This window comes from Megachile rotundata, chromosome 5 (genome assembly GCF_050947335.1).
Source record: "Megachile rotundata isolate GNS110a chromosome 5, iyMegRotu1, whole genome shotgun sequence".
NCBI classification, from domain to species: Eukaryota; Metazoa; Arthropoda; class Insecta; order Hymenoptera; family Megachilidae; genus Megachile; species Megachile rotundata.
The window spans coordinates 3,649,865-3,670,566 of record NC_134987.1 but is presented as its reverse complement, the minus strand read 5'-3'; the positions used below and the strand labels follow the sequence as shown (position 1 = coordinate 3,670,566).

General features: G+C 30.7%; 1 protein-coding gene across 21 annotated transcripts in view; it reads right to left on the bottom strand.

Moving 5' to 3' along the window:
- The window catches only part of LOC100883744 (CUGBP Elav-like family member 1-A), a 1,238,863-nt gene that overhangs the window by 185,160 nt on the left and 1,033,001 nt on the right, over positions 1-20,702 (bottom strand). The window lies entirely within an intron of this gene.

Sequence of the window (20,702 nt, the reverse complement as noted above, 5' to 3'; positions counted from 1 at the left end):
GTGTAACAGGCGAAAATTAGTGTGGCGTAAACCGAATGAACAATTCAAAATAAATAATATAAGATCGACGATGAAACACAGTGGTGGAGGCTTGATGGTATGAGGCTGCATTTCTACTTCTGGAGTAGGAGAGCTGCTTTTTATTGAAGGTATTATTGGCAAGAACAAATATTTAGACATATTAAAACAAAATTTATTAAAAAGTGCAACGAATATGGGTATACGCGATAGTTTTAAGTTCTACCAAGATAACGATTCGAAACACAAATCAAGAATAGTTCAGAAATATTCATTATATAATTGTCCGAAAGTGCTCCATCCTCCACCACCATCACCGGATTTAAATCCAATTTAAATCCAATCTATGGGACTTATTGGATCGTAATATTAGGACCACCCCCATAAAAACAAAAGATAAATTAAAAATACGACTGATGGAGGAGGAGAACCGTATTAATCTAAATTATTTAAATAAAATAATTTCAAACATGCCAACACGTTTGCAACACGTCATCAGTCAAAAAGGATATCCCATAAAATATGAAATTAATATTGAAATTATAACTTTGTTGTTACATACACTCTAAATAAGAAAAAACTTTATGTAATATTAAGCGTCCGAATATTTTTTCGACACCAATATCGGGTCTAGTTTCATGTATGATTTATTATGTTAAAAACAATAAAAAATAAAGTATTTAATTTTACATATTTGTGAACTAGAATATGTGCTTTAACTCATTACAGACCAGAAAATTCGATAATCACATTGAAAGTAAGTACATAAAGCTTTAATTTCGCAAATATCATAGTGTCCGAATATTAAATCGAGTAACTCTATATAGAATATGTCTGTATACCTTTATAAAGAAGTACAACAATAATTTGCTAAAATTACTTTCAAAGTCAGTCATGAAAGACAAATTTAATCAAATATTTTTACTTATTAGTAGAATATCAACAGAAGTGAAAACATTTCGTTGAAATCAATATAATGTTATCAATACGAATGCAAATATTTCATTAAATTCAATACAAATGAATTCATATGAACAAAAGTGTTTCATTAAATTTTACTTCCAAACCAAATACTCGAAATTATTATAAATTATTGCTATACCAATTTATTTTCCAAAGTTGTCAATTTTAAAGAAACACTACTCGTCTGATATTGAAATATTTAACTTTTTACTGTCACAAGACTAATACTAAAAAATAATAAGAAAACCTTTATTTTTTAAAAACATATTTTTTGTGTACATAGTTATAACTTTTGTGTGATGCAAAAATAATTAATGTAAATTGTAATTTTTTTAACAGAAAGAAATAAAAGTTTCTGCTTAAAGATGGGGACAATCTTCATGCAATAATAAATCGAAATGTAACATTATTATTACACTTCCATGTAAGAGTAAATTGAAATATGACGTTGTTATTATATTTTCGTGTAATAATACAACGATTAAGTGAGAGAGTTAAAAGTGACGATCTTTGCGACGGATGTTGAACTTTATACGTATGTACGTACACCCTCCATGAGTTGTATAAAAACAATAAAAAAGTGTTACATTCAGAACGTACAGAGATTGTTTTTAAAGAGGTTAAAATGTCGATTATTAAGGTCATTATAAGTTTCTCCAATGACGTATAAATAATGTTAACAGATGTCATTTTAACTTCCTTAAGAAGATTGGATTCTGCTACAATGGCCACCTATGTATGTGGACATGATCTTCTTTTATAAAAACTTTCCTTTTTTTTAAAAACTTGTTACCGTTCAAGACAATTCGAACCAAAATGCTTCAATGAAATTAAGAAAAAGAACAATTAAAGAACCGTACAATTGAAATATTATCCGCTTACTTAACAATTGAAATAATTAATTAATTTTGAAATTAGAACAAGTCCACTTAGAAAAATTTCGTTAAAACTATCTTTTAAAAATAATAATATTGAAATAATATTTGTTTAAAACCATTAAATAATCGTTGTATTTAAACACTAATAAATTTGAAGGTTAATTATACCAAATTATCACTAGAACTACCAACCAGTCAAAATGACTGGTTTCAGATTTCTCATTTTATATTACAAAATTTGATTGTCGTAATTTTATGAAAATGTCTGTCATATTTTGTTGAGGTAAAAACTAGTTCTATGTGTTATTTGATGCTTTAGTATTTATTTATTTCTCTTTTCATTTTATTTTTCATTCTTCGCTAAATGAGCATTTAATGTCGGTAGTTCTAGTGTTATATATTTCTTCAATGAATCATTTTCAGACATAAATGTACTATAGTAAACTTATTTCACCATACTAATACCTAGTTTGGTCCTAATCTTTTTGTACATACTGTATGTGTTTACAGTGTAACAAAACAATTCGTTTCAATGCAATGTCAAAGGTAATTTGAAAGGTGGCATTGATACGTGACATTTGCAAATTACTGGATCCATCCGAGACAAATAAACTAATTGAAATCATCGGCACTACCTAGCTGTAAATGAAATTGAAACGGATTACTATGAATATGCCTGTGTCCGGATCCCGTTGTATTTATGATTAGCTGACCTTCCAGCTCTGTTACGGGAAATGGATTTTCCACGCGTGAAATAATTGATGACGCCTAAAAGGCTTTCTCTGTGACCGAACGTAACCGAGAATAATGCATTCGAATTCGCGGTATTTCGTGTAAATTAAAAATCTGCTGACAATAACGGCGTGTTTCTCTATGCAACCGTTATGGCCGCACGGAATATAGCGTATACGATGCTTTCGAAATGAATATTTCTGGTAAAAGGGTTTGTAATTTCGGTGTGTGAAAATGAAAATACCAATTTTTTCCTGTTAGGATACCAATTTTACGTACCGTTGTTCACATCGACCAAATTAATTTTATCGATGATTGTTCGAAATAAAATGAAATGCGTCAGAATTTTGTCGACGCTTCAGGGCTTGTTCTTTATGATATATTCCCGAAAATTAACGAATATTGAATGTGGGAACGTTTCAATATTCAATATCATGATCAATTTATTTTTTCTGATAAAGAATTAGTTATTTGCACGGATTAGCAATTTTTTTACAAAATTTTATTTTTCGATTAATTAAGTGTAAACATTATTTGTAAGTCTATTGAAGTAATACACGTCAATGATAATGAAAACTTTATATATACATATAATGTAAAACTTTAAACAATATAAGTATTTCTTTGCTATTAAGCATTGTTCATATTAAAGACAAGAAAGGGTTTTAAAATTGAGATAAAAAAAATGTGTATTCGAATATTTTAAGTACTATATTGTTGGTAAAATGATTATATATACAACTGCTTTATAAACGTCCAATTCACTTCTGTAAATAGGTTATTAAGAAAATAATTCGTTTAAAGATTGTATTATAAATTAATATATTTTTTCAGATATTTCAATCATCAATAAGATGAAGTGAAGTTAAGAAATTATCTTAGAAAATCTAAAAAAATGTAACGATTCTCATAATTCAGATGAATCTGAAGCAATTCATCTGTATTATTGAATCGATAAATTGATAATAGAAAAACAATAATTTAATATCAAATGAAATGTAATTTTTCTGTAATTACATATTTCTAAATTACAAAACCTTTAAAGTCCTAAATTTCTAAAACTGAATTATCACAGTTTCTAACTTTCTAATGTCTAAATTATCATGTTTTTAATCCCTATATTCTTAAATTTCTAAATTTCCAAATTCCCAAATTTCCAAATTCCCAAATTCCCAAATTCCCAAATGCCTAAATTCCAAATTCCCACATTCCTAAATTCCCAAAATCCCAAATTCCCAAATTCCCAAATTCCCAAATTCCCAAATTCCCAAATGCCTAAATTCCAAATTCCCAAATGTCTAAATTCCAAATTTCCAAATTCTCATATTCCCAAATTTCCAAATTCCCAAATGTCTAAATTCCAAATTCCCAAACTCTTATATTATATTCTTAATAAACCTTTCATATTTAAAAATAAAATTATTTGATGCACTAAAATAAACAAAATTCATTACAATTAACACAGAATTTGCCACTGTGATTGAATGGAACTATAATCGTTCGAATAGTTACATTATCGCTGAAACGTGTAGGTTTACGTAAAAATAGCTTCACGTTCAATTGGCTATCCAATAAAATCAATGAATAGCCAGCGAATCTCGTATCTGGAACAGAATCTGGCAAAATGTTGTACATTGTCCATACCAACAGCATGGAACACTTTTCACTAGCAAGTCGGCCAGGGATATTTAGTGGTTCGACGATTTTATTATGCGGGAGGTGTTAAACACCTGCTAAAATACAGGTTGTACCACAACATGCGAACATTATAGTGAATTTACTTGCCAGAATCCACATAGAAGACTGTTATTTTAATGTTGTATCACTGTCATGCCTGTGTTCGCAAACATTGTTTGAAGTTTTTAACTTACTACATCTAACTCGAATACAAGTCTCTAGACATCTTATCATCGATCTTTTCACTGAAAAGTGCCAGGTGTTGTTCGAATCCGCTGGCAAACCTCTTCAATATTTGAAGAGCCGTCGCCAAAATAGTTCTACGAACTGACGCTTGGTTTTCAAACCTGTGCCTCATAATTATACTATTTATGTAATTAGACATTTTGTACAGTAAGTTTGTGTATTAGCTTCATACAATTTTTAAAAAAATATGGTTGTAATGTTTATGTTAAACACTTCATTTTCTTGAACGATTTATTTTTAATCTTTCACTTGAAGTATGAATAAAAATGAATGAAAATGACTAAAAATGACTGAAAATGAATAAAAATGAATGAAAGTGAATAAAAGTGAATGAAAATCAATAAAACTGTAAAAAGTGAATGAACTTCTGGAATGAATTTCAAAGAATAAAAGTGGGTATATCAAAGCATAAAAGTGAATTTGTTTCAAGAATGAAAATGAGTCTGTTTGATCTTTATAAATATATCTATACATATATTCAGAAAGAACAAATTAAAAGAGGAAACGGATAAATACAGAACAAAAGCTTGTTATGACATGCGTTCAACTCCGTCATTATTAATAATTCCGGAACTCACTAATCCATTATAGCCAGCATGATACGATTAAAGAATTTAGTATTTCGGGAGATCAAAGAATTAAATATTGAATATCTTCGGAGGTAACGAGTATCGACAGAAACGGCTAAACTTGGATGGGCTTATTCCTGCTTTGATTTATTAGTTTTACCAAAATGGATGAGCTAACGTCTGTGATGTCTTGTGAGATTTCTTTTAAAAAGTCAGTGAAATTAACGTAATCTTTCATTCACGAAAAATGAAATGAAACATGATAAAATCTTTCATTCGGGTTAGACAATAGGTGATGAGTTCGTGCATGAAATATTAAACCAATAAATAGTTGGTAGAAAAGCTTAGCCCGCTCATTGACAAGTTTATTGTCGCGTAGGACAAACGTTCTTATTATTTATGGGTACTAAAACCATCACTTATGGTACATCCTGTATAATGCGGGCGTACGACGAAGCAACAGTCTACACTCTTGTCCGCCACGATGTGAATAAATATTTGGCCCAGTTCCAATCTGCTGCACCATTCCGCCTTACTTGCAAGGCCCGTGGCCGTGCATCCGCTTTGAGAACACCAAAGCCACTTGTAAAGACCGCGATGACGTATCTCCATTCTGAACAGTGCCGTTTCCGTCCTGCTGTTGGACTAAAACGTATCACAAAATCATAATGACAGTGGAAGATGTTTACTTCCGTGATTTTGTGTACCGTCGCTGGAAACGGCACCACTATGCAAGTCAATATTTTTCGAGAGCAATCTGGCAAGCGTGAATGAACATCGGTGACTCTAACAGAGTTTGACAGTTTCAGGTTTGAGCAAACAGGTAAAATGGAATGGGGCGGGGTAATGAATATCTTTGGGTTGAAAGCAGGACTGAATTAAGATTTTGTGGAGCCTTCGGTTGTTGTTCAGTGTGTCCGTTGATTAAGAAGGAAGGGAGGTGAAATATTTTTTTAAAGGAACCTACGATACATTACATTCATATATTACTATATGATTCAAAGAAAATTAAGTAATATTTAGTATAATCAAAAGTAGTGATTTGTAAGTAATATTGGAATAGACAGTACACAATATACCAATAGATATTGTAGCTGAACATGTAATATGTTGCTGAGCAGATATACCGTTAAAAACTTTTATTTTAACAATGTGTATTTCGGTATGTTGTGATAATTCGATTTATTTCTACATTTATATTTAGTGTAATTGAAAACTATTTACCTAAAATGGGAGACGGTAAACAAAGTTTCATTTGATTACGTTTTAATATGAATGGAAGATAGAGCAGAAGACTTAGAATATCCCTTATTTATATCAGACTGTCTGTGTCTCACAATCTACCTTTTCATATGCAATATCTTGTTAGTATAAATAATACATTTCAGAGAATCGGTCACGATTGATCCAACTCCATCATTCGAAGGTTAATCCTCGAACAACAGATGGCGCGATAGTCGCAAACATAATAATGGAGGGTAAACCTAACCAGATAGCGGGCATTTTTATAGATCTTACGAAAGAAATTATTATACAGGGTGTCCTAGATTTCATCCTTCAAACTTTCCCAACATATTCCATATGAAAAAGTATGATAAAGATACACTGATACGTGGTTCTAACGTTCCTTGAGAAGTTACAACAAAAGTGTTAAATGCCTTCAAATTGCTTTTCCTACGCAACATACAGTATGTTTCCGTTTTGTATGTAAAACATTATCAGCATGTTTTAGAAATAAAAATGAAAAAAAGGTGTATAAATATTAGACACTTGAAAGTTATTGAAAGTCTGTAAGGAATATACGAAATGATAAAATAAATAATTCTCTCCTTTAATACTATATATGACTAATTATCCATATTATATTGTTTGCAATAATTTTTAAGAACGAATTCAAGAGTCTATGTTGACATAAACATGTTTTCTTATTTTTATTTAAAGAATATGTTAGTAAAGTTATACGAAAATAATTAGAGACTGATAACATCGGCCAATTATCGGATATCGCATTATTTTTAATATGTATGATAATAATAATAATTTTATATTTTATCATACATACATTTCATTACACATTTAGATAACAAATTATCCGAGGCATTCATAAATCTTTTCACCATTTAAATGTAAATAATAATTTATACTTTTTTTAGTGTTGTAGTTATATGTGTTTGAATGTATTAAATTTATTTAGAAAAAAGAAAATAGGAAAAAATATGGAAGAAGCCAGTAATACAGAGTTGGTATATTTATTGTATGCAGTGTACTATTTTCAATAATTATTTTTACAACACTCCATGATATTAAGCAATAGCATGATTTATATCCGAAAGATTAAATTATTTAAATTTTAACCGATTGGTATATTTTTTGCACGAACTACATTGTCTTCAATATTTATTTTTAAGATTCTGTATAAGGATAAGTAACAACTGTATAAATTATTTCCTAAAGAATAAATTATTTAAATTTTAAAGGGTTGATGTACTCATCACAATGTATTGTCTGCAAGATTCATTTTTATAACATTATACAGCAATAAAAACAATAGAGTGACGTACTTCCTAAATATTGAATTATTTAAATTTATTACAAGCATCGTGGGGAGTATATTTGAACTCAGTTTTATCGCATATCATCAGCACAGCATCATTGTACGATCAAATTTGATCGATCAAATTTCTGCAGACGTAGTTGGGAAGCATTTGCGGAATCGTTAACGTAAAGCCACGCCACGCCACGAAGGATCGTCGAGATCAATCGGTAGCCAACTCTCGTATTCCATCGTGTGGAAGTATCTGCGTGATTTCTTGGTATTCCGTCTCGAACGAATGTCAAGCGCATTCGAATCAAATCCGCGAAGCCGTGTATCTTCGCTCGCGCGTGCATTCTCCGCAGATCGTAGAAATGCGCGGTTAATGCTATCCATTGTCATCATACGAATCGGAAACGCGTCTTACGTACTTCCGTTACGCGCCATCAGGTATACTCGGCTGCCACGTAGGCTTCTTTTTTCTACATAACTTCAATCATGCGCGATATTATAATTCACAAATTTCGTTATTGTAGGACTATTATTCAATGAGATCAGAACAATTTATGTTCAGATAACGATACTTAGAAGGCGCAATTATTTCTACTTTTTATTGGAAAATTTATAAATCAGATGCCATATGCGAATTCAAATGAGTATTTCAAATTAAGAGTACGTACTGTAGTCATATAGAACAAGAATGAGATGTAGAAATTTTAAAGCTGACCAAACAGTTAATACTAAAACTACCAAACTTCTTGTTGTAAAGTGCACATTTTGTTAAAGTACATTCCTTGAAATCAGCATTGATTTCCATCAAGATAAAGCATAAATATGTGTACTAGTTTATATTTCGTCGTTTCTTTATTTTTTAACTTCATTTTTAATTTCAAATTAAGTACACATTGTATGCCGGTAGGTTTAGTGTTAAACTGAAACTATCGAAAACGATACTAAACACAATTATTTGTGATTTCACGACGACTAACGTGAGTGATGTATTGCCGTCATTGATGAGTTGTAGAACTTTTAATTTGGCTCCAGTTGATTCCACGTGTAAAAAGATATACGATTTTTTATCAATTCGACGCCAATCGACATCGATGATGACAAGTTGCTGTCAAATTACCGGAAAAATCTTTTAAAAAACATTAGGATGCCTCACAAGTCTACCATCAAAATTTTAAGTGAAAACCCCCGAAACTGCGGTCTGTAGCGTGGTACATACAAATAAACAAACAAATGGAAATCGAGTAGTCTCAGAAGCCTCACTCCCGCAATGATTTTAAAACATGATCTGCCATCTGTGATTTGAAGAGATAACTATCTGCAATCTATTCTAAATTGATAAATAACGAACTTCTGTGCATATCTTGAACGTTAAATAAAAATTGGTAAAATAATTAACAATATACATAAACCACATAAAAAGGCAAATTTGTATATTCAATCATAAGTTTACGTATGACCTATAAAAATACAATCAAATCCACAATATACCTACATGTGATCTAATGTTCCTGAGAAATACATTAAGAAACTTAATATTTATGTAGTAATAATTAATCGAGTAGAAAGTGAAACTATTTTCACCTTTTTTTAAATGCAAAGTATATTTTTGCTACGAAGAATACGCAAAAAATATAGAGGAAGAATGAGTTGTCAGAATCGCGTGTTCAGAATAAGACAAGTTTCACGGTGATACGATATTTTTAATTAGGAACATAATATTGTTCTGATATTGTGTTGCCATGTGTGGTAACACAGGAGCGTTTTTTGCACGGAACAAATGGCAAGTACGAATAATAAATGCGAGAACACGAACCGTCGGTTTGCTATAGGTCACGGTGCTCTATAGAAATGGAGCTTTTAATTATTTGTTTCGATTAACGTGCACGCGATTTAACCCGGTTCAAGATACCAGATGTTCGATTTTAAGCAACGGGAAATACCGTACGTATTCTCTTTTTCCCCAGTGGAAAAAGAAAAACGAATGGTAATTAAAATCCCATTAAGAATTTCGTATCGGGTTTTTCAAACGTTTCTCAGCTGAAATTAATGTTTACTAAATTAATGGCTACACATTGAACATGAATTGCGGAAAAACCATACGCTTATAAAATGAAAGTTCTCGTTTTGATCAAATAATATCTACAGACTAACTTAAATACAGGAATTTTTATCCAGATATAATTTCTGTTTCGGTTATATTTACAATGTTCGTTGCAAACTTCAAATTTAAAAATCTAAAAGTATCGAAGTACAATAAATATTCGATATCTGCACAAATAACTTATACGATATGTGCACCAAAGTTATCCTCACCACTGCAGGGAAGACCCCTCTAGACGCCGGGAAGTTCAATCGCCGAGAAACGTAACATGATCCGGGGTGGGGCCTATCCGTGAAACAATACATATACAGATATAAAACTTTTTTAGTTTTGATTTTCTCGATATCCAACATTTACCAATAGATTCTTTACATTTTTCTGATTAAAAGAAGACCAAACACGACATAATATGGACTATATTTACTGGTTTAATTGTCGATAAAAGTTTCTCGCGTCGAAGAGGATAGCGAGTCAAAAAGAAAGAGACGCTACGATCGTGATAGTCGGCAAAGATCAAAAGTCTGTTCGATTGTTTGCAATACTTGAGCATTGCTAATTTTTTTATTTTTCATCCATTTTTTTATATAACTTTCTCCATCATATTCGTGATATTTTCCTGACTAAAATGAGACCAAACACGACGTAATTTGAGTTATATTTACTTGCAATATCTTATTAGAGTAAAGTCATCGATGTACGCGTAACACTTGAAATTACAAGTAAATATGTCCCGAAGTATGTCGAGTTTGGTCCCATTTTAATGAGAAAAATGTTACAAATATGATGGAAAAAATTATAAAAAAAAAGTTTTATTCTTGCATTAGGAGTGTCCTACCGATAGGTCACTGTTTACGTTCAATCTTCTTCGCTCGAAATGTAGGACCTGTACGATATTTGCACCAGTTCGGGCCCGTGAATGGTGCACATATCGAATATATACTATACATAGTTTAAATTATTTAGTGTTTAGTCTTATTTTAATCAGAAAAATATGAAGAATCTATTAGTAAAAGTTGGATAACGAAAAAATGGAAAATAAAGAAGTTCTACTCATTAGTATTATCCCTCACTATGTTTCCGTTTGTTTACATTCGGTATCCTTCGCTGTCCTTCTACGTACGGCAAAACATCAATCAATGCAGGACCTGTATGATTTCTGCACCAGTTCAGACTCGAAAATGGTGCGCATATCGAATATTTACTGTATGTAGTTCTCAAATTTTCAAATAAAGAAATATCAAATTTTTACAATATGAATGACACTTTCACAATAATTGTAAAAGGTAAAACACAAAAAACAAAAGCAGAAAGATATGATTGAATATACAAGGAAAGCGAAATGGTCTAATAATTTCGATGATCAGGATCAACAATTGTTTAAAAATTAACAATTAAGGAACAAAAATGGCAGACATTTAACTATACTTTGGCAGTTCGGCTAGCTATGGTAGGGAGGATAGGAAAAGTAAAGGAGAGGGAGAACGTTTTGTCCGGGGCCTGCTAGTGGATTCATCAGTAAGGCGTTCTAGCAGGCCCGTGCCTTATTGTTAGACGCGGAGATATAAGGAAAGGATGGACAGGAACTATATATATGAATAGGAAGGCTCTTTGAGTACTAGTGAGAAAGTCTAGGTCTCGATTCTATGCGCTGTCTAGTTGCGATGAGCATTGTTTGTTCGTAAACAAAATAAACATATAAAAATTTTAACCACGTTGTTTAATCATCAGATTTAAATAAATCTGCTCAAGTTCTCTAAAATTCTAAAATTTTAGACTTGTAGTTTGACCTAAAACATATAATTTAATGTGACTTCTGAAGATTACAAAGATGTAATTTCTTAGCTGTACAAAGTAAACATACACATATTTTCCAGTCGAACAAGTCACAGTACAATGTACATTATATTAAAAATAATTCGAAAAAGGCTTCTTTAAAATTACAAATTGTTTTCGTGTTTGCTAAATCATTGGCACATCATATTTGTCTACAATAACAAGGAAAATTGTACTAAAAATGGAAATTGTTCCTTCTGGCGGGACGAACAAAGCAATTTTCCAAGTGCCACATTATTCTACAAGCAGACTCGTATCGTTGATTTCATCTCCAGAACAATTTGCAAGGAGCGAGCTTACGAAAGTTGGTTCTATTTACCCTTCCACGATCCTTCTGATCTACTTTTCCGCAGCCCGTGCTTGCTCGATGCATATTCAAGCGGATGAGAAGTCGAATAAAGTCTCGTTAACGACAGATCTACGGAGAATGGGACGTGCGTGCTGTTTCAGGAACGCGTTTCCGAAACTTCGACACGATTATGCAGCTTGATCCCAGAAACTAGGACGGAATGGAAGCTGTTTTAAAGTGGAGATGGAGAAAGTTAGAAAGATGCCGAACGTTGTAACGTCGATTTTTCTACTTTTAACGCAACCTGACAATTAAGGGTAACTTTTTACGATTCAGCTTAAGATTTGTAGGTTTAGAATTATCGTTAGAAGTCCCGTTTAAGATTTGTAGGTTTAGAATTATCTTTAGATGTTTAAACTTAGCACTGCAAATACTGCGATTAGCGATGTGACTGATGTCATCGATATCGGTTTTCTAATTTCGATCTGGTATCTATCCATATCAAAGGATATAAATCCAGCTCTTTATTTCGAAAGTGGGGTAAATCCACGTTTGAATGAAATGAGAATAACGATAAAACTAGATAAAACTTAATATAATATCTCTAAGTAAGTAGTTTATAACATCATAAGTATTATGGCATTCATAAACATTGTAAATGATTGTGCATCTTAACCTGAGTGGAAAAATTTTTTAAAAATATTTATTAAATTGAAATGGTAGTGGGGCTAAGCAATACATGGTTGAGTGAATTTCAGCTCATCATTATTTTGATAACGGTGTAATTAATAAAAGGTTCAACTATTTTAGAATTCTGACTTATTTCATAGTTAAAAGCACAGCACGAATGTGATTCACGCACCATCATGCGGTGGATTGTAGTACTAGCCACGATGGCAACATTCATATTAACGTTACTTTTCAAAAATGTAATATTTTTATTATTATTCATTTTCTTCTACAATTGGTCAATATTATATGCATCTGCGTACATTTGCTTGTACATATTGTACTTATTTCAGTAAAGTCATTTCGTACTAAAAATATTGATGATGCGTTTAAGTAGCCATTTCTAACAAAGAGTTAATTTTAGTTAAGCCATTTCTAAGAAGTTAAGTTTTAAATTTATTCGATATAATTGTCGCTTTGCATTTAGTCACGTTTAACATTCTAAGTTTTGCAATAAACTACATGCAACACTACCAATTATTTAATCTGTAACAACATTGTCTGTGGTAACTGATAGCCAGTTATTTTTTATTCAAAATGTTAATAAAAGGTTGATAGGGCCATTTTTATTAAACATTAAACTTCAAATGCGTATAGGCAATGTTTGATGACAGATACCTTTGTATCGCAGAAGTTTGTCAAACTTACAATGTTTCAAACTCGACCATTAAATTTGCAATAACCTAATACACGAATTCTTTAAATATAATCAATTTTCTAAAATATACATAATAGAAAATAAAAAAATAAAAAACGTAACTAATATCTGGATTCTTCTTATCTGGATAACGGGAAGACTGTTATATTCTTTAATACCAATACTATTAATGTTAATAGTAATATCAAGAGTAATATTAATAGCAACATTAATGGTGTTTCTTAATAAGAATTAACATAAAGAGTCCTCCTTAATAGAAATACTATTACGGTTACTAAAAATAATAGGAATGCTATTAAGCAATAATAAATTTGAAGGAACATAATTCCTTAATAATCGATAATGAAAAAGCAGATATTACTACAACAGCAATTTCGCTTCCAATCAACTAAATATGTATCACTGCATATGTATCACTGCAGACATTGAATTTTCCTAATTAAAATGGCGATGTTGAGGACGAAGGACTCCTTAACAACACCATACAAATGTTTGTTCGACAAAATTGTATTATTAACAAAAATATCAAAATGTCTTATGTAAGATGCTGTACGTAATAACTCTTGAGCATTATAGTGAACGATTAGGCCTTCTTTCCCTTGCGCCGCCATTTTTCGCAGGGAAGCCTACCATGCTCCCTAACGTCCGATCCCATAATAAGGTCTTCCTTATTGCAAAAAAGAAATAAAACAAAATGTTCTTTGAAAGAACCAATATTCATTGTGCAGTAAGTACAGCATTTTTATTCGTCGATATTGAACCGCAACATCACTTATACTATGTAGAATAATGAATTGGCTATACCAAAATCAGAAATTAATAATTAATAAAGAAAGAAGGTCCATCTGACTGTATCTATGGTTATGAATAAACATTATACTCAAACGAGTTTGTCTTTTATTGCACACTTCAGTCTTTTAACTATACTATATTATATTGTAATATAGTTTTTTAGTTATAGAATTATGCGTGATGTCTCTCGTAAAATTAAGTATCTAGACACTTTCTTTGTTTTTTAATTATCAATCACAAATGCAGAAAATTTGAATCATAGAAGTGAAAATATAATATACAACTCTCGTATTACAGAATAATTGCTTTGATATTACAAAATCATGTAAGAAATCAAACTAATCTTCTAAATGAAAAATAAAAGACAGAAATTCGTGTATAAATATCTAACTGAAATTTGAATATCGTCTCAAAAAATCTAAAAATCAGTGTGATATGAAAGAGAGCGGAATAAAAGTAATAAAATGTTTCTTTCTTCTTGTTCTATGGTGCAAAATAGCTGTTTTAACGAACGGGTTAAAACCACGTTTCCGCAATATGTCTTAAAATAGGTTATATTAGGCATATTTCCATAACGTTTCATTTCAGTGAGTAGCAAGTAATGCAATACTTGATGTTGCACGAGAATGACGTAATTATGATTACCTCAGTGAGACGAGTCAGACTGCAATTTATACCAGTGTTTCTCCTTTGTTTCAGTATCTCAGTCGCTTTTCAAACTTGTTTCATTAAAAATAATTGTAACAAAATTTATTTAATTAATACTAAATAATTTGATATGTCATAATTATAAAATTTACGTTTCTGTTTCATTCTAACAAGGGAACATATCCAACCCAGACACGCCGATTTTGATGAAACTTATGTGAGATATAGTTCTCAAAAAAATATTTGACACGTATTTTTTTTACATATGTTCCTTAAGGGCGTTGATTATAATAACCGCGTCACGCTCATACCTGCAACACTTACAATAATTATTCAAAAATCAATTAACGGCATATGAATACGTATAAAATCGCTAAAATTATGTAAAAGATTGTAAAAATAATGATATTTTTAATAAAAATGCTGATTGCCCCTCTCCACAACAGGTGATTTTAAATTATATATCTAATAAATATTGCAACAAACAACAAATTCCAAAAACACGGATCCACTATTTTTGTCCATAGTTTACGTACACGAAGTTGCAAAAAAATAGATCAACATTTAGTGCAAAAATTTAAACAAAAATGATAAATTTTCAAAATATTATTTAAACAAATAAAGTTTATTGTATATTGTATATTGTACAATGTGTATATTATATCTATGCAGCATCAACTTGGTTTTTATGTACTATTAATTTATTGACAACGACTGTAGTATAAGTTATTTCCAATCTGATATAATCGGAAAAAACCAACATAAAAAAATCAGTAAAATATTATAAAATACAAGTTTTTTTTTCTATTTTTTTATCGATTCGACGATAATCGACATCGACGACAGGTTCCTGTCGTCAGATCGCCACCAAGATCTATGCATATAGCGAATGTAGAGTGTATCACGAATCTATCCTCAAAATTTCAAATCGAAGAACTCAAAATTGCAGCCTGTGGCGTGGTATAGACATACAAATAAATGTAGATTGATTCGTCCCAGTAGCCTCACTCTATTTGGCAAAAATGTATACAACGTTAAAGTGATCAAAACGATGAGATGACCGCTAAAGTTCCAAACTAAAAGTTAGATAATTTGTTAAAATGCTTTCCTTGAAATTTGCCTTGATTTCCATCAAGATAAAGAATTAATGTGTGTACGATTTTATGTTTAGTCTGTTTATTTATTTTGAACTTTATTCACAATTTTAAACTAAGTGTCCATCATTAATCGGTAAGTTTAGGTGTTAAAAAATATTATATTGTATATGAGTGAAAGACTGTGATCAACTATTCCAACTTTGTCTTGTACCCAGAAAGACATTGATAGTAACCGATCGATATTGGAACATATCGAAGTCAAAATTTATCAAGATGACGTAACCATAAAGAACGATCCTGAGAATGGATGGAACGTGGATGAAGAGTAACACGTGCCCGAGGATGTCGTTACTCATGAGAGAGAGCAGCATATCCACAGTGTCAGCCAAAATAAACAGAATGTCAGAGGTATAAATAAAGCTTTCACTCAGTTCGTACCTCTTTGCTCGTCTTTTTTTCAAGGAATTGACGTAGCCAAGCGTCGCGACATAGGTCTTTTCTTGATCGACGTGCTCTTCCTGTCGGAACCACCTCTAAAAGCGTCCGCTAGCGCGCACCATTGACCGAAGTAATTATAGGCCATCTTAACCATCAAGAATTTGTTCAATTTCACCCTCGTAACCCTTTTGTTAGGTCGGAGAAGAAAAAAGACACTTTTTATACAAATAACACGTATACAATGGTTTAAATCATAGCAGAAGAGAATACATTGACTTCGGATATTAGTACTTTATTATTAGTTGTTATTAATAGTGTATTATTAATTATTTTTTCGATTTATTTGGTCTACAAACTTCTGATAGGTGTATCAACTGAGACATACAAACATATACATATACGTTGGGGTTACCACCACCTTTAGTTAGGGATTTATTTTCAAGAAAATGTGCACATTCGAATTTTATAATTTGATCATACATATTTCGGAAATATTCGTATTTTAGTTTGTTTTAAGTAGCTGCTGATAGTTCGTTTTATAGTACATAATAATAGATATCTTTGAAGATACTCTCTTTGAAGATAAAAACTACTAACAGTCTGAGGCGAATAAAACACTTGCCCTGAACCCTGCGTTTAAGGGAGCTCACATTTAGACATTAGAAACAAGTTAGAAACCCGGAAATTTAGAAACTTTCAAATACAGCATCTTTAAATTTTAGAAATTTTGAAATTAACCAGTTCTCAAAACCAAACGTAGAAATTTTTAACATTTCAAATTTTTAAATTTAGAAATTAACAGATTTCCGAATCTTCAAATTAACGAATTTACTAATTTTTTAATTTAGAATCAAAGAAATTCAGCAAGTTTTAAAATCACAAATTCTTAATTGCAGAAACTTTCGAAATCACAAATTCTCAATTGAAGACACTTTCAAAATCACAAATTTCCAATAATAAAAATTTTTAACTTAGCAAATTTTTAAATTGAAATATTTGGAAAGCGTCAAATGTTATATTTTACAATTTAAGAAATTTTGAAAACAAATTTCCATAGGTAATTTGTAACGTCTCAAGTTCTTAAGTTCAGATATATAAAATTTGTTAAATTCGAAAAATTCTGAACATTCAAATTTAATATCTTAGAAATATAGAAATTTAAAAACCAGAAAATTTTTTACTTTCTTAATTTACGAATATTCAATATCACGAATTTTCAAATATATAAAGTTAAAAATTTTCAAATTAATCAACAACCAAATCTTTTATTAATTTTCGAAATTATAACTTTTTAAATATAGAAATTTAAAAAATCAAAATTATTTTGTTTTCAAATTATCAAACTCAGAAATATTCAAACGAAGAAATTTTCTAATACTCAAATAGATAAATTTGTTAACACTAATTTTTTTTAGCTCTACGAATTTTAAAGTGCTATACAGAAGAACCTCTTCCTATATTGCAACTTACTACATTCTCACGTGCAGCGACACATTAAATCTTTTCCTCTACCTTATATTCTTTTCGGTATATAGGGGCTTAGTTTATAAGTAAAATAAAATATAACGGAAGTTAACTACACTCATCGGTGTCTATTATTTTAAACAGTAGCTGGTAACGATAAAAATAATATCATGTTTTACTCCGAATCCCACATATTTTGGAGGCGGCTTTGTTGGAAGTCTCAATATATCTAATGGGCTCTTTTGCGATATATAGAACTGAAGTACTTGAACGTGACTTAGTCTAGGTGTAGTGTACTATTATCGATTATCGATAAATATCTTACTGATACTTTACGATACTTCGAAAATATTGTTATAGTCGTTAAGCCTGAAATACTATATAAACGAATGTAGGATATAATTCTAGAATAAAATGCACCCAGTATTAAATTCTCTTGAAATTTTGAGAAAATTGGTTTCCTCTTCTTACTTCGAAAAGGTATGCTTGATCCTTTAATCTCCTCTCTCAAAAAGGAAGAGGAAAAATACTAGAACATTTCCGAAATAAGTATTCAAATTTAGATTGTTATTTTTTTATATTTAATGTAGCAAATCGCTTTGCAATACAAATAGTAAAATTAATGTCGCCACGATTAAAGTAATTTGAGAGTTTCAGAAAAAGAAGAGAAAACTAAATTGTTAACTTCAAATAAATTTTTATGGTAACTTAATGAATGTTATAATTAATCTTAATTAATGAATTTTTAAAAATATTTGTATTTGTTTAAGTCGATTTTCTACTGAATTAAATCCCGAGTGAACACCTGCCAGGTATTATTGTTTTAATATATGTAATATAAGAGTTGTGATATGCAACTAATGTATGGTGTTATATTTGAAATCAATTTTATAGTAAATATATAATAAATATTATTGTAAAATACAGAATATTGTCGGGTTTCTTCGAAAAAAGTCCAAAAATTTGTAACCAATAAATTATAATGTTATATTTGATCCATTTATATCAATCACATTTAATGATATTATATGGCGAATATTGAATTACATCCTATAATCTTTACATAGTATCTCGACATTCTACCCGATTTTATCAGATTTTCTCGTTTAAATATTTGATGTTTAACAAAGTACCGTTTCTACGGCAGAACCGGGTATTTAATTAAAATAAATGTCACTGTAGAATTTTAAAATTAATTCGAAATGGTACCAGAAGAAAATAGCTGGCTTTTAAATTCAATGCTTCCAAATAAATAATTAGCTTCTTCCTCTGAAAATTTATTTACCATGAAAGACCATGTAACGATTTTGTTTAATTTTGTGAACTTTAAAGAAATTATACTGATGATATAAAACAAATTTTAGCAAAAGGTTAGCAAATATTGTATATTTATAATAACCTACAATAACAGTCTATCTAAAAATACAATTAACTAATCTTGAATTAGTAATGAAAATATTCGAAGTTAACATTAATGATTTAAGAAATGAAATGAACTTTACTGGTATACTACATTAAAAATATTACCGAGAACTAGTCATTTAATGTTAACAATTTTATTATTAAAATAATATGAAAGTAATTAAAAATTACAAGTTTAATAATTATTTTTCTCTGCAGAAGCAAAGTTTTACCGAAACGATCTGGTTGAATTTCAGTTCTATTACAACAAAACTGAGGGACCGAATGAAGCTCTAAAAATCGTGCACATATGAAATAGCTTAAAAATATCAAAAATCTCTTTCTATATTTCCTGCACACGAGACATACATAATCCTTTCGTGATGCGTTTGCACGGCAATTCACGTGACTCTTTCTACTCGTGAATCTGCGTCACGTGTACCTATTATATGATGGTGGTGGTAGTTTCTGGACGGTGTTAAAAAAAACAAGGGGAATGAAAAAAAAATGAGCGCAATCCCTGGTCCAGCTGGGCCATGGCGCGTGACGGGTGTCGTTAATATTTCATTAGCATTCGTTTTTCGTCGAGCACACCGATGTGCCGCTTTTATTCCCCGTTCTTGTACACCCCTCTGCACCAAACTCCTACTCGGATTTTCATTGCATGCATTTCGGAGCAATTGCTTCGAATAAAAAAAAGGAAAAAGCTCGCGTGTTTTCCAAGGAATTCTCTCCTTTCTTACGCTCCAATTCCTCTTGCGTGTCAGAAATTCGTTCGAGTTACTTAAATTGTTCCCCTCATGAAACACTTTGGCACATTTCATGATTATCGCTGTAAAATTCACTCGTAAATTAACGCTACAGGAATTTGCTTTATCGACGGAATCGCTATTATTCGTCTCTTTTCATTCATGAACAAATGTGCTTACCGTTAAATTTGTTAAAGCGTACTTCATGAATTTACAATTCTCTTGTGAGCGATTCGATAGGGGGGATTAAACTCGTGTCTTTTCAAAATCGTCCGAATGGAAAAAGGTTTAAAATTTATGAAAAGTTTGGGAACATTTATGATTATTTACCGGGCCGCAGAATTTTTAGGATCAATGTACTGGAAAGCCCGTGTAACTTCAGAAGGAAACAGAGAATAACGAATCATATATTGTCAAATCTATCAGTTTCTGTAAAAAAAAATATAGTGATATGCATCTGAAGAAAAATACATACTTTTTATTAAATTCAATTTATGCATGAAGAATATGAATACTTATTTCTGCGTAACAATAAATAAAAATATTTATTTTTCCTATACTTATTGCATGTTAAATTAAATGAACTATCTAATGTACGTTTAGACAGGAAATACTTTAAGTTATATTTATAAAGAAGCATTTTATAACGTTAATAACGTTATCATCTCTAATTAATTTCAAGGATTTATTGTGTTTAAAAACTTTTTACTGGAAGTAGTTTCATCAAATTATTGAATAATAAAATCATGAAAACGAGCACCCACGAAGTCGGACAAGAAATTGAAGGCATCAGTCACAACGAGAAGATGCATACTCTGACATCTCGATTTCCTTTATAATTTTGCTTTTCCTTCGTCTTGAAGTCTTCCTTCTCT